The sequence below is a fragment of the Myotis lucifugus genome, unplaced genomic scaffold (genome assembly GCF_000147115.1).
Source record: "Myotis lucifugus unplaced genomic scaffold, Myoluc2.0 scaffold_181, whole genome shotgun sequence".
In the NCBI taxonomy this organism is placed as follows: domain Eukaryota; kingdom Metazoa; phylum Chordata; class Mammalia; order Chiroptera; family Vespertilionidae; genus Myotis; species Myotis lucifugus.
In genome coordinates this window covers 1,330,234-1,345,554 of record NW_005871229.1, presented here as the reverse complement: position 1 = coordinate 1,345,554, position 15,321 = coordinate 1,330,234, and the positions used below count along the sequence as shown (strand labels likewise).

The 15,321-nt window shown below is 51.7% G+C and overlaps 1 protein-coding gene and 1 non-coding gene across 2 annotated transcripts in view; both read left to right on the top strand.

Annotated features, from left to right (window-relative positions):
- CCDC60 (coiled-coil domain containing 60) overlaps positions 1-15,321 on the top strand; it is a 97,907-nt gene that overhangs the window by 12,929 nt on the left and 69,657 nt on the right. The gene's annotated exons all lie outside the window — the stretch shown is intronic.
- On the top strand, positions 14,223-14,290 carry LOC111827535. Its single transcript, XR_002831148.1, has one exon. It is a non-coding gene; the product is annotated as a small nucleolar RNA SNORD49 (small nucleolar RNA).

The window sequence follows — 15,321 nt, the reverse complement described above, 5'->3', positions numbered from 1 at the left end:
CTCCATTTTACCAACGGGGAGCCTGAGACTCGGGGGGATAAGGTAACTGTCCCGGCGACACCATTACTGGTAAATCGAGGTTTGACCCAGCAGTCCTGTCTGCGGCAAGACTCATGCTCCTTCCTGACCCCAGGCCACCCCTGGCGAGGCGACTTCAGGGGGGTGGAGAGGAAGCAACAGATGAGAGAAGGGTCCACACGCCCCTGGCACGAATGGACATTAAAGAAGAAAGACCTACTTATTGAATGGGTAAATGTCTGAGAAAAGGAAACAGTAGCATATTGTTTGTATTTCCTCACTTGTATTTACTTAATCGCTTATAAATGCAAGTAAAGAGATCTCACTTCCAAACTGATCAAATTCCACCCACTTTGCCCTCACTATGTCACATGATACAAAGGTAGACTGTGTGTGTGTGTATGTGTGTGTGTGTGTGTGTGTGTGAGTGTGTGTGTGTGAGTGTGTGTGTGTGTGGTTTGTGGTCAGAGGCAAGTGCTAGCAGAAAGTGGGATCAGAGAAATGCCGAGAGATGTTTGCAAATTAAAGCGCTGAGGGGATCTACAGGTTAAGCCAAGCAAGATAAACAGCCCTGCCAATTAACTTCCTGTTCTCAGAAGCGAAGAGCAGAGGACGCTGCCTGAACAATGAAGCGTGCGGGAGCTTTCACCGTGGGTGCTGTCTGCGCGTCATCCGTTCCCCTTTACACAGGAATGCGTGGCACTAACTGGGGGGTGTGATTAGGATGCTGGCAGGGGCTCGCTTTGATGGGCAACACACAGGCAGGCGCCCAACAGCCATGGCGATCAGAGCCAGTCCCTCTCCAGTAAACTCACAGATTGCAGGCCCCCTAGTCCGCTTGCTCAGGAAAGGGCACTGGGCTGTGATCACAACGTTTAAAAGACCAGGCCTCCCTCTGGGGGTCCTGGCCTCCCAGGAACTGTGACACCAAACACGCGCCCACCGAGCTTAGAGGCTCACTGCTGTTCATGAACCTGCTCATTTCCTCCTCTAGCATATCATCCCCATGACAGGATAAGAAAACTGGGGGTACAGAGGTTCGATGGCTTGGTCCAGGAAGCCCTTGGCTTTAACCTTGCTCTATCCTGCACCCACACCTCGTAGGGCAGTGAAGGGTGGGCACAGGGTGACGAACCCCATTCGCCCCCAACAGAGGTCCTGAGAAGCCCCTCTCAGGTGCAGACAGGGAAACTGCTGAGGATGGGGGGTGTGGGGGGGAGCCCCCCATGAGGAAATGTAAGTGTCAGAGAGAATCCCAACATCCCCATAAAAGGGAACAAATGACATGCAGACAGCACCCAGTACGGAAGCTCCCAGTGGCGCCTTCATGGCTCAGCAGTGCTCTCTGAAGTCAACCAGCAGAGAACGAGCCCGTTCTCCTAATTTCATCTACAGGAACACGGGGGTCCACAGCGAGGACAGTGGGGCAGTGAGGGTGCACCTGTGGGACCAAGGTTAGCCAGCCTGGGAGACGGCCCCGGTAATGACAGAAGTGGCAGCAGACAGTCCCACTGTACTCACTGTGAGCCGTCACTAGTCCAACCACGTGTGCAGAAATGAACTCATTTAGCCTCCAAACAACCCTGCAGGTGAGCACTGCTGTCATCTCCCTATGACGGAAGAGGAAACGCACAGAGAGGCTCAGGGTCCCACCCTCTGCCGTCAGCCCACCCCCCACCTTTCGCACAAGGCCTTCTACCTCAAGTCTCTGCTCTCCCAGGTCCCTCCACGTGGCTCACAGCTTTCCCTTCCTACGCGGTAATCCCACATCTGACATCCCAGGGACCCCACACTCTGAGTCTGCCATGCAGGAGCGTCACATCTTTTCTCAACCATATGGAACGAGAGATCCATCTCAGGGTCTGTGTGCATGAGCTGAGGAGCAGACCTGGGTCTGAGTCCCGAGTTCGCCCTTGACTGTGACCTTCAGTAAGCTTATCCGCTGGAGAGGTCAACATGTGGGCTCTGTCCATCAGCTGACAAATGGATAAACAAGATGTGACACATCCATGTGATGGAATATTACTTGACCATGAAAAAAAACAAAGTCCTGACACCTGCTACAACATGGATGAACTTTGAAAACAGTCTGCTCAGCGAAAGAAGCCAGACACAAAGGACACATACTGTATCGTTCTGCTTATATGAGATGTCCAGCATAGGAAAATCTATAGGGACAGAAAGACTGGGAGATTCCAGCGGCTGGGCGACTGTAGGATAATGGGTTGATATCTGAAGAGGTGTTTTTTTGTTTGTTTTTTGAGCGAGAGAACATGTTTTCGGATGGACTGTGGTGATGGTGGCACATATCTGTGAATATAATAAACACCACTGACCTGCACACTTTAAATGGGTGAGTCGTATGGTGTGTGAATCGCATAGCATTTCACAATGAAGATGCTGAAGAAGGAGAAAGGGGAGGAGGGGGAGGAGGAGGAGGGGGGAGGGGAAAGATGGGGCGAGGAGGGAGCCCAGATCTGCCACCTCCTCGCCTGGAGCCATTGCCTGAGCCTCCCTTTCCCATCCAGTAACAGCTGAGGATGAGGACAGGGTATGAAGATGTCCAGCAATCACTGTGGCAGGGACTCTGGCCACCTGTTAACCCTTCTGCTGCTGGGTCCTGTGGCGGTCCAGGGGGGTTGCGGGGACAGACCAGGTGGCCGGGGAAGAGGCACAGGGCATCACTCCTGCCAACCACTAAGAACCACACCTTCAGACTCTGAGCTTAGAAGTCTGCGACCAGGCAGAAGCCACCTGGAATTCGGTTTGTCAGCAGCAGCGACCGGAGCACTGTTTTCCAGTGCGGAGATTTCCGTGTAATTAACACGAGTTCATCCATGTGCCCAACCTGGGTTTCCATGGAGACGCCCTGCGCTTAGTTAACGTGGCGGGGCTGCACCTGTTCCTCCGTCCGGCGAACCGCACCTACTCGCCATCTTATTTTTCTTACCCCGTGCTACCCCGATCACTCGGCCGTTCTTTTTCCTCTTCTTCTTTCATGTTTCCTAATGAACATCCTGTGAGGAGAAAGAAGAGAGGGAGGGAGAAAAAGACAAAACCTGTTCTTTTCGGAGACAGAGGAAGAACTGGGGAAAGGTGAAGTGTCAGCCTCCCAGCACGAATGACTTATCAGCCGATGGAACTGGCCTCGGCTGCAGAATTCAGGCGCGTCTGTACAAGGAGATGAAAACCACACGAACGTGGCCTTATATGGGGCCTTTCTAGCCTCAGCTGGAGGAACAGACGCGAAATCCAGGCCTGAGAAGTCGCCATATTTGGAAAGACACTGGGGAAGGTGTTAAAAAGATTTACAATACGCAGCCGAACAGCCTCCCTTTAAGTCCAGCAAGGGGTGAAAATTACAATTTGGTGGGGGGTGGGGGGCTGAAAAATGGCATCTCTCAGTGGGCGGGAGGAGCTGTCTGTCTCGCTGGAGTAAGAAACACTTGCATCTCAGTGTGTTTTCTCAAACCTGCGGAACAGATGAGGTTCAGAGGCAGGAGAGTGCAAAGCCCAGCGAGTCCTTGAAAGCTAACGTGAGCTGCCCCTGTGTCCCCCCATCGCCCCCCCCCCCCCCCCCGGGGGTCGGGGATCGGTCTTTGCCGAGAAAAAATAAGGGGGGGGGTTAAGGACCCGGACGCACCAGCTGCGCAACCACAGGCAGGTCATTTCGCCTCTGAGCCTCCGAGTCCCCATCCATAAAAGGGGGGACAGCACTAGTATTTACTTAGGGGATCGTAACGAGGATAAGTGGGTCAGTGTTGAAGCGAGTAGTAACCATCACCGAGTGTTCGTTACTACTGTCCTCTCCCTCCCCGGCACCCAGCACCAGGGCGTAGAGTAGATGCTAGTAAATGGTTGTCAAATGAATGAATGAATGAATGAATGAATGGCATCCAGAGGTCAGCCAAGGGCATGCACAAGTGCTGCTGCTGTTCTGCAGATGTTTGTCTCTCGATCCACTTCCTGAAAGCAAGGATTTCAAAGTTAAATGCCTTCCAGGTCCAGGCAGGAAGTACGAGTGAGTGGAGCCGGCCTGGGGACTCCTACACGTTTACCCGCCCCTCTCTATCGAACACCAGGCAAGGCCAGGCCAGACCCAGCCTTGAGACCCCATCAGAAGCCCTGGTCACTCCACCTGTCGGAACCTGCCCGAACCTGCCCACCCTCTGCCTGGTCCCACGCCCACCCCTGCACTTAGTTCCAAACAACACAATCCATTTTTGAAGTTCAATTTCTCTCTAACCCACAGTATTCATAATGAATTGAGAAAAGCATGTGAAATACAATCATGCATTGTTGCGAAGCTCTTGGCAAAGTTGCGCCGCTGGTACCCTCCTGGTCTGGGACATGGTTTAAGTTGTCATGATAATGAATTGCCATGGTCACTCAGGTCTGGGAACGGATCCAGGATGTCACAGTGGGTTGTGAAAAGAAGTCCGCAGCAAAGGTGACACCTTGTACCTCATTTATGAGGCAGCAATCCTGACACGAATCACAGTGGGATGGGTGACAGAAGGTTCTTTTCGGCCCAGCTCTTTAAAAATGGTACTTGAGGGTTCTGAAATCTACTTAAAGGGGCCTTGTAGGTGGAGCATTCCGTCCTCCCTGCCCATCTCAGCGACGTCTGTGACATCCCACCATCAGCCTGGACTGGGAAGCTGAAATGCAGATGTGGGGTGGGGCATGCGCGCAAACACTTGCACTCCACCTGTTTGGTCTCAAGCATGTGGGCAGCTCTGTAATCAGCCAGAGCCTAATAGCTAGAGGTTGGGTGCCTTGACGGTCCCTACCTGGCTCCATTTCTGGAAACATCCTCATATTTCTTTATTAAGCAGCTGTCACTAGAGAATTGATTCCTTCTCTAGGAGAACAAGATTGTGAGGTTGTGTCTATAAATCAGTAAAATAGGTACTCGAGATAATTAACAAAAAAATGCAAGAACCTCCCCCCCCAGTGGGAGCAGGGGCTGGGGAGGGGGGGGGCTTAAATCAAGAAAATTGCAGGGATTTATCTACAGAGTCCAAATACCACAATAGATTATGATGACTGTATGTGACCTCTGGAAAATTTGGAATCAGGCAGAGAGGACAATGTCAGGTTTAAGTTGCAGAGTGGACGCTGGTGTCTTTATAAAATACTGAAATGCGAGCAAGGTGACTGGCCTTGACCCAAACCCCAGAGCCACCTTTACTCCCCAGTGCTAAATGGGGAGCTCAGACTACGCCTCCGATTTCGTTCCAGTCATGAAATGCCTAGACAGCCCTGGCCGGGTGGCTCAGTTGGTTGGAGAGTTATCCACCAAAAGGCTGCGGGTTCAGTTCCCGGTCAGGCACATATCTAGGTTGTGGGTTTGATCCCCAGTCAAGGCACATATGGGAGGCAACCAATCAGTGTTTCTCTCTCACATCGATGTTTCTCTCTCTCCCTAAAAGAAAAATATTAAAATTACAAAACATATCCTCAGGTGAGGATTTAAAAAAAAAAAAAAGCCTAGCACATAATCTGCAAACAATTGTGGTTCTTATCCTGGTGCTTAAGAGGAGATGGTTGTGGCCAACTGACCTAACGCAAAGCTGGGTTCCAGCCCCTTCAGCTCCACCCGCTGTTTTGTGGTCCTGAGCAAGTTCCTTAACCTCTCCGAGCCTCAGTTCCCTCAGCAGCAGATGGAGGTCTTCCTCAGACCAGCCCTGCTTATCAGTGTTAAGGCACATCATGAGAAGCGCGCTCCCAAACCACGCACGACATGCTTAGTCATGTGGGACCATGTGCCTCGCACCATGTTAAGCAATTTCTGCCAAAGTCAAAGCAGTGTGTGGGCTTGAAACCACACTCGTAAGAGTTTAGACTGTCAACCGATGGTTGTTGGTGCCAACTGCACACCAACAAGAATCCCCAGTGAAGAAGGAAACTTGATTCAGTGCAAAACAGCTCAATTGTGACAGCATGGCTGTGAACACAGCATGGCTATGAACACAGCATGGCCGTGAACACAGCATGGCCGTGAACACAGCATGGCCGTGAACACAGCATGGCTGTAGAGCAGCTCTGGGCCTGGCAGCTCTGGGATCACGCCCCTCTGGCTAGGCAGCTCTGCTCTTCGGGGTCTGCTTTGTGGTCTGTCCTTGGTGTTTCAGCTCAGATGGGGAGATGCAGTTTCCATTCTTTGGTGGAAAGGAAAGGAGTGCTCCTGGAGCCCGAGGGGAGCTAGGCTGTATGGACAGAAGTCCCTGCCCCTGGTCCCTGATTGGTCCATTCTCATGCAAATGAAGACTCTGAATCCTCACAGTTTGATTGATCCAAAGGCACTGTTCTGATTGGTCAGTATAGAGCCACTCTGATTGGTTGGAGATGCCGAGCTCTGACTGGATGGGGAAAGTCTCAGTCCTATTGGTCCAGGAATTCCTGTATCAGGGCTGGCTCAGATGGTAGAAACCCAGCACAGGCAGCAGTCTGGCACAGAAGCAGGCAGTTTAGTGTAGAAGCTGCTCTATGAAGTGCAGTTAGCGTGAGCGGCCCCCGTGCAGAAACGGCTGCTAGGCTCTGCTTTTTTATTGGAGCCCAGTTAGCAACTAGGAGCCCTTCTTAGTGAGTGTCTTTTTCAAATCTTTTTTCTCATTGTCCACAAGACCCCAGCTCTGCAACCCCAAATTTATATAACCTTAGACAAAGTTGGGGGTCTCAGTTTGCTCATCTGTAAAATGGAGGGGGTCCCCCTTCATTTCCACAAATTCTCATTAAGAAAAGCTTGGCTTGGCCCCATTTTGAGCCATCCAGATGTTTCTAAAATAGACCCGTTATGATATTGCAGAGACCAAATGTGGGTGATGGAGTGCATTTTCCACATTGCATTTGTCATCTAGACAGGTTTAAGGGCGTGGATAATGAACTTGGAATTCCAAATGAACTTAAACCAATTCCTTTCTTGCTCTCTCTTTGAGGCAAGAAAGGTTTCTTTGAAGGAAATGAGGAAAACTTCATCTTTGTCTGCTCCTGGCAGAACACCTGTGCTTGCCCAGGGCTGAGTAGTGGGAAGCTGACTGGCCAGAGGGAGAAGACAGATGCTGCAGCGGGAGTTAGACACAGGCCCTGGAATCCCAAAAGCCCTGAGTTCAAGTCCTGCCTCTGCCACTTACACTCTCATCCAGTTACTTAAAATCTTGGGGGCTCCCCTTCATCGTGTGGATCACAATACCTATGTCCCTGGGTAATTGTGAAGACGAGTTATAGTAAAACATTAAACACAATGTATTTCACCACTCCTCCATGGCAACCACAAAGCAACTACCCTATAAGATTTGAGGCTCTTCTTATCCCCATTTTATAGATGAGAAAACAGGCACAGAGAGGTTAACCCACTTGCCCCACTTCAGAAGTAGTACGTGGTAGTGCTAGGAAAGGAGACGTTGTAGAAATAATAAATACAGGCTGAGGCAAAAGGAGGTTTACAGTTATTTATATGGAAAACAATACAATAATTCATAAATAGTAATACAAGAATAAACTCTGTTTCACATACAACCGTAAACCTACTTTTGCCCACCCTGCACATAGATGATTACAATTGGGGAAGGAAAGGGTGTGATGAGAAATGCTATTAAGGGATGGCAGGGCTTAGGAATAATGCATCTCAGGAACAGGTTTATACAGACAGAAATCTTTGCCCCAAAAGCCCGAGTTTGTAGTGCTTGCCAATTTCTGTGGTACAAATACTCCCACTGTGACTAACCTCCATGCCCCATGTGACATCACGGAGCACAGGGCGGGACGGGAACGGCACAGTCAGCTCACACACACACACACACACACACACACACACACACGGTCTCTCTCACAAGCTTGTACACCAGTGTTCTGTCCCCACTGACTCCAGCTGGTTCCCCTGAAAGAACCCCTTGGCCTTCTTTCCTGGGCCACGCCCCTCAGCGGCTGCAAGCAGATGTGTCCCCGGGGCTCTGTGTGAGGCTCTGGGGCAGCTCACTGAGGGCTGGGTTTGACTCAGTCAGAATCACGGGTGTGGGCTCGGAGTCGGGACAGTGTCCTCCTTGCCCCGAACAGCTCCCTGCGCATGACGAAGACGTTTTCAGTAGAGTGGACGGCAGTGGAGCGTGCAGGGAAGTAGCTCTGATGTCATTTGAATCTCATATGCTCCTGGTGCACGCGGAATGCGGGGTGTGTGGGGGGAGAGAGGGGCTGCCCAAAAGGCCAGGGACCAGTTTTCAAAATGAATCAAGTCCCCAGCTCCTTCCTGCACTGACCACCCCTCCCTCAGGGCTCTTCAGGGAAAGTCTGGCGAATGGAGAGCCGCCTAATTAACTTGCCTATTGTCGCCTAAAAAATGCCTCTTCTCCTGGCTTTCCTGTGGCAAAAAGAGGTAAGTGGCGATCAGGCGGGAAGGTCACATTATACCAAGGAATGTGACTGTGTGGGAAGAGGGCCCGGACACCGCCTCCCCCGCCCAGATCCACACGCTGGACACACGTCCTCTCTGTATTTCATGACGACCTGCCTCCACAGACGCCCATCTGCTGTCACCCCGGTGAAGCGTAGTCAGGGGACCCCTCTCAAGCTGAAGACTGGGGTTTCCCAAGCTGCCTTACTCCCCAGGGGCTCTTCCTCCTGTCCGCCTTCCCAGGAATGCCTGCAGGCGGCCACTACAGCAGAATGAAGGAACTGTAGGCTGGAGGGACAGGTAGCCATGTCCATGAGGGTCCTTGGGGGAGCAGCAGCATTCCCATCGTTGAGACGGTTGTGCAAGGACAAGAGACCTGTTGGCTGCTGCGTGTGATAGTTTAAGGGGGGAGGGTATTGAGCAGGGCAAGCCCTGAGACCACGCGTGAGGAGTCGGACACCTGGGGAAAGGGGAGGACGGGGACTGAGTGGAAAGAGTGTCCGACGGCAGTGCAGCTCTGAGAAGGTGTCGGCCGCCCGATGGAGGCTCCAGAGCAAAGGCTGCCGCTGGCGGAGTCCCACGCTGGGCAGAAATGGCCAGGCCCACGGCTCTGTCACCGCTGGGCTGTCCAAGCAGTGAGTGTCCTCAGCTCCAAGGCTTTGCCCTCAAAGAACTGAGGGGACTGACCTAAGCCCGAGGCAGACGTCAGCGCAGGATGCTGGCCTTGCTCGGCCCGTTCTCAATCCTCCTTCGGTGCCTATCCTTCAAGCAATTGCCCCTGTGTACTCCCCAAAGGGGCCGCTCTGTAGGCAGTGGGGCTCCAGTGGCTGGGGGTGGGGGTGCCTTCCCCATTTCAGAACAGGGGGGTGTTCTGTAGCTGCAAGGACTTGGGGCGAGAGAAAGATTTTACTGTGCTCTGGGCCTAGGAGGGTCTGCAGGCTGCCACCAGACTAGCTGGATGGAGACCGTCCCCTCAGTATTCCACTCAAGTCACAAGAGACAGAGACGGAGAAGCAGCATGATTTTCCAAATATCATAAAGCCTCGTCTCTGTGGCCCACAAACATCTGGGAAACTCAAGTAACCAATTCTGTTTCCTTTTTATCCTCAGTGTCTTACATGCACAAATTATAACATAAACACACAAACCTTGTATACAGTCACAATATTACAAATAAGATTAGAATAACTTTGACCATCACCCCAGACCAGCTCTTACCCCAGAAGCAGGAGTCATTAGCTATTTAGTGTGATTCCTTCCAAAGTAAATGGGAAAACTCGGAATCAAACCCAGGCAATTTGGTTTCAAAGTCTTTCCATTCTACCTCGACACATTTTCTCCTACATCAACTGTAACTAACTGTGAACACAGGCTCCTAAATGCTTGCCAAGGAGCATAAAGAAGTGCTTACTGTCTGCCAGCCACTGTGCTAAGTATCTCAATTAATCTTTGTAACAGGTTAAGTAACTGGCCATAGAGCTCGTAAGTGTCAGAGATGGGATTTGAACCCAGGTCTGTCCACGCTCTTAACAAATACTGCACCTGCCTCCCAGGACATGGCTGAAATGTTATCTGCCTCCAACCTGTGACAGTGCATTGCTGAAATTGATTTCTGCTGCCAAACTCCCAAGCACAAGCCCGGACAACATCACAGGCAAAGCCCTATGCACGGGCCAAGCTTGACACAGGCTTGTCAAGCAGCAGGCAGTGGGCTCGCTGGACATGCGCAGAGAGCCGGGCCCAGGGATGACACCCTCCCTCTGTACTTGATGACAAGCCACTCATCTAAGAGGTCGGTAACAATTAATGCTCAGTCCAGCGCCAACGCATCCTGGTGGGGCCAGGACCAGAGGGCACAGTCATCAGACGACCTGCTTGGTCCAGCCGTTCTCCATTCATTCTGGAAACCCCCAGCTGGGCCTGGCGAGGTCACACCAGATAGTGGCCAATCAGGCAATGAAGGGGAGAAAAAAACAACATACCAGGAGCTGGTCCAAACCTTTGCTAGGAAACTAAAAATAGCTGTGCCTGTGGATGGCCACAGATCATGAAACGCATATGCCAACCTAACAGGCCTGTGTACAAGCACCCCGTGCGGGGTGTCCTCCAAGCCTCTCGCAATTAGGCTTAAGTGATGATATACAGGACATCGCTTTCCAGGTGGAGGGCGCCCAAATGCTTCGTGGGCTGGGCACCCAGGGAGGCGGTGGGAGGACTGGGCTTGACTGAGGAATGGCCAGGGCTTGCGTCTGGAGCCACTGGCAGCCCCACGGCCATCAGTGAGGGTTGACTGGGGGCACTGCTCCTGGCTTTGCTGACGACAGGATTAAAGAGAAGGCACAGGACAGCGTGGCAGGGGTGGGTCAGCATCCTATTTCATCCCCACCGCAAGTCTGTGACCAGACACTCTAATAATCACATAATGCCTGGCACATAGTGGGCCCTCAATGAAGTGTGATGCAGACCAGGTCTCCCTGAAAGTGTTCACAGTGAAGTGTGGAACGATCAGAGGAAGATTTAATTGCCATCGTAATGCACAGCGACTCACCTGTGTCCAGATGTGGACGGTGATTGACGTGCGGGAGATGCCAGACCTTGAAAGGGGATGGCTGGTGTGAACTGACCCAGGGAAGCTACTGGAGGGGGTAATAACTTAAACGGGCAGGAGTCCGAATACCTAGCGTGAATACAAAGCAGAGCTGCAGGTGAGAAGGTACAGGAGGTGAAGTGCAGGGGTGAGTTACATACAGATGTGCATGAAGTGGACAAAGGGAAAGTCAAACCCAACTCTGGTGGCGGCTCGGACGTGTGTAGGGGGAGGCAGGCAGGAAGGCAGCTCTGAAACAGGCGTGAGTGCACTCGGATTGTGGCGTGGGACAACAGGAAGTCTTCTAGTTTCTCACACACACGTGCTCTAGGAGATGGCCAAGTATCTCACGGGCATTTTGGAAACTTCCAAGTATTGGATCTAAATCTCTTGGACGCTTACCACGGTGAAGGTTGTGACAGAGGAGGAGGATGGAGTGTACCGAGAGCTGGGGGAACACCTAACTGGTGAAGGGTGGAGGGAAAGGGTTCCTGCAGGGGGGATAGTATCTGTGAAGGTCCTGAGGTACGAGAAAGCAGGAGGAGCTCAGAGGTCCAGGGTGGCCCATACTCCAGGGCTGGCCCACAGTAGGCATCCAGTAGGTGTGAGTGGATGAGTGAATGAGTGAATGAATGAATGGGCAGAGAGTATAAGAGAGAGAAAATGTGGATGGAGATGTATACTTGGGCTAACCATGAGATCTTTGAAGTCTGCTACAAAGAATTTTGACCTTGATCATGACTTCAAGGAGAAGCCAATGGAAACATCCTAAACAGCAGTGATGTGATCATATCTATGCTTCTCCAGAAATACTGGGCCACTGAGCTGTGACTGCTTCACCACCCACCCATCCTGACATCCTCGAATGTTAATAAGAAGCTTTATTTCTTCCCGGTGCCACAAGGCAGCTAAGAATGCCCCAGGCCCTTGGGAATTGTCTCTCCTTCCCTGCCAGCCTTCGGGGAACCACCGCAGAATGGCAAGCTGGAGGTGTATCTTCCACTGGTTGGGGTTGCTGGGAGGTGTTTGCTCCAGCTCACCTGCGTGCTGTGCCTACCTGTGGGCCCAGCAGGCTCCCAGCGCTCTGGGGAAAGATTTAAGGAGCAGATGCAGGTGCTGGAGGTGGGGGACTGCCATAGTGCATAGGCACTGTCCCCACCGCAGCAGTTGAAGTTGGAAGTAGGCCAGAGGATGGAGTTGTATGCCATTTACTGAATCGCCCTGTTCTCAACCATTTATTTCCAATGACAATTAGACCCTGTCTGGGGAAGTTCTGCTTTTCTCTCCTGCTGGGGAGTAAAAAGAATAGGCGATGTTCCTGATCGTCAGGAAACGGTTTCCTCTACGCCACCATTCTCCTTTCCCTTCTCCCAACCCCCCTTCCCACCTCGTTCTCTAGACCTCTCCTCCTAAACCGGTGCCAGCGGGGCTCCCTCAGCAGGATGAGCTCGCTCTGAGGGGCGGGGGGACACACAGCACCACGGGCCGTTAGTCTGGGGAGACGCCATTGTGCAGCTGCTGTAAGGCGTGCGTCTTCCCGGCAGCCATGCGAGGGCTGTCGGGCACAAGGACCAGGTGACGGCATCCCAGTCCCGGAGACTGTGCCCTTGTCTCCCGCCAGGGTCTGGCAGAAACGACAGGATCAGAGAAAACAATGACTTAATGGCCGCACGACAGGAACCTTGAGGTGAATGGTGCCCAACCCAGGAATGAGAGCCGGGCAAATGTAGGCGACAACAGGAAGGCAATTACAACGCAGCCCGTGCCCACTTCTCTGCTATGACTGTCCGTCCGAGCATTCCAACGCCTCTCCCTCCGGAAGGTCCCATCTGTATGGTGCCAGGTAGTTGGGGGAAAGCTGGTGTTGGGAGACACAGGGCAGCTGTCTACACAGAACTCTCCAGAATCACCCCATCCACCTGCTCGCTCTTGCGTGTGCGCGCGCTCTCTCTCTTTCTCATTCAAACGATACAGCCCTTTCACTTTGCACAGCCACTTCCCACAAAGCCTTGTTTAGGCAGGTGAGGAAAAACAACATTGTCTACCAGACAAGCAGCTTTTGATGAAAAACACTGAACTCTGCCCCCGTGATTGCACCACACACAAGGCGAACGTTTGAGGCCTGCGAGAAGCTCCTCTGTTCCCAGGAGCCCTGAGAGAGCGGCTGAAAAGAAACGAAAGACCTCTGGCTCGCTTCATCTGAAACTTACGATCTATACCTTCTAGCACTTGCTAGATTTTTCTATAATGAGCATGTGGGATGTTTACTGTCCATTATTTTTAATGACAAAAGTTGTAAACGAAATCTGTTGCCAAAAGGGCAACTGCTATACATGCATTAAAAAAAAACAAAGACTTCTTCGACTATCACTTCCTGTCCATCTCCCATCTCCACAGGTGATATTCTTATATGGCTCCTCCCACACCCGTTCTCTATAGGAATGAATGCGTATATATGAATCTTTACACACACTTTATTTTGCGGATAATTTTGTTTGTCATAAATGGGGTTCTGCCACATGTAGAACTTTTTTAAACTTAAGAATACACCATGGAGCTTTCCTCCGTGGCTGCTGCGGCGCGGGTTTGCTCTGCGTCTGGCGCTGGTGGCCGGTGGCTGGTGGCCGGTGGCAGGGCAGGCGAGCCAGTGCCTTCGTCGTGTTTGGGAGATGTTTCCGGGGAGCTTAACCGGAGGCGACGGGCGGCCACCCACGTGGGCCTGGGGCGGGCGCCGTGGCGGGGACTGGAGCCTGGCGGGGCCGCGCCACGCAGCCGGGCGTGTGCTTGTTCCGCAGGCCCGCCGCTCCCCGGAGCCCGAGGTCGCCGAAGGCCGGGGCCCCTGGGCCTGGGCTCGCCGTTGGGAGTGAGCCAACCCGAGAGAACTGGCAGACCCACCGAAGAGGGCCGCGGACGGAGCGGCGCAGCGCCCAGCGGTAAGGCCTAGGCTACCGGGGTTTAGTATGGAACGTGGGTGTCTTGTTTCCTTAAATGCCCTGATGTTGCCTGACGTTGTACAGTTGTAGTTTTACGTGTTTATGATGCACTACCTCATTGCATAATTGCAGTGGCTAGGAGATCGTTGCCCCTAACTGTTACATAGGGCCTAACCGGAACTAAAATCGTAGCTGTACGCATAGACAAACTCCATTAAAATGTCTCCTGGCTTGGTCAACGTTAGTTAATCCAGGTGGTGCCTGGAGCAGTACTGGGAATGGTGAGCTTGACTGCTCTGATGAAATCACCAATAGGAAGTGCCGTCAGAAGCGGTAACTGACGATAATTCCTGGCTGACTGCAGTAAAAAAAAAAAAAAAGTAAAAAAAAAAAAAGAATACACCATGGAGATCTTTGCCTGGTGGAATCGGTGCATAAAAGCTTGATATATTATTTATAATGGCTGCCCAGGATTCAGTCGTGTTACCGAGCCATGGTTCATGTCGCTGGGTCCCTACCAATGCATGTTCAGGTGACTCCTCACGTCTCGGTATTACATGCGATGCTATGATGATATATGTGTGCGTTGTTTACTTTGGCAGTGATAGTGTCTTAAACGCACCCAGATGTTCCCACCTCCAGACATTTGCACAAGCCGCTCCCACTTCCAGAAGACTAAAGGCATGGTTGTCATTATCCGGGTCCCCGTTCAGCAATCACTTCTCTAAAGAAACCCTCCCAATCCTCCCTCCAAGTGTCATCAGCAGGCCAGGACCCACGGTGATACTGCACTTCCTAGAACAGTGATGGCGAACCTATGACACGCGTGTCAGAGGTGACACGCGAACTCATTTTTTTGGTTGATTTTTCTTTGTTAAATGGCATTTAAATATATAAAATAAATATCAAAAATATAAATCTTTGTTTTACTATGGTTGCAAAGATCAAAAAATTTCTATATGTGACACGGAACCAGAGTTAAGTTAGGGTTTTTCAAAATGCTGACACGCCGAGCTCAAAAGGTTCGCCATCACTGTCCTAGACTTTCCCATTGTGCTACTTGCCAGAACAACAAAATCCATGTTTGTTTCATATCTTCCTGCGGGACCACATGGTAATTCTAGTTTTCATTTCTTTTAAGGAACCGTCATGCTGTTTCCACAGCCGCTGTGTCATTTTCACACCCTGCGTATCTTCTCTTAAACGCCATCACCATCGGGGTGCTCTCAGGATTTAGAGATATTCTGAGCTATTGACCTGAGGCCTTGGTTACTAACCACCAGTTACTGGAAGAATGGGCTATGGCTCAATGGTTCAGGCATGGGAATCAATGTAGAGCTTGGACCTAGTCTCAGCCTGACCTGGACAGGATACCCAACTCCCAGGCTTCA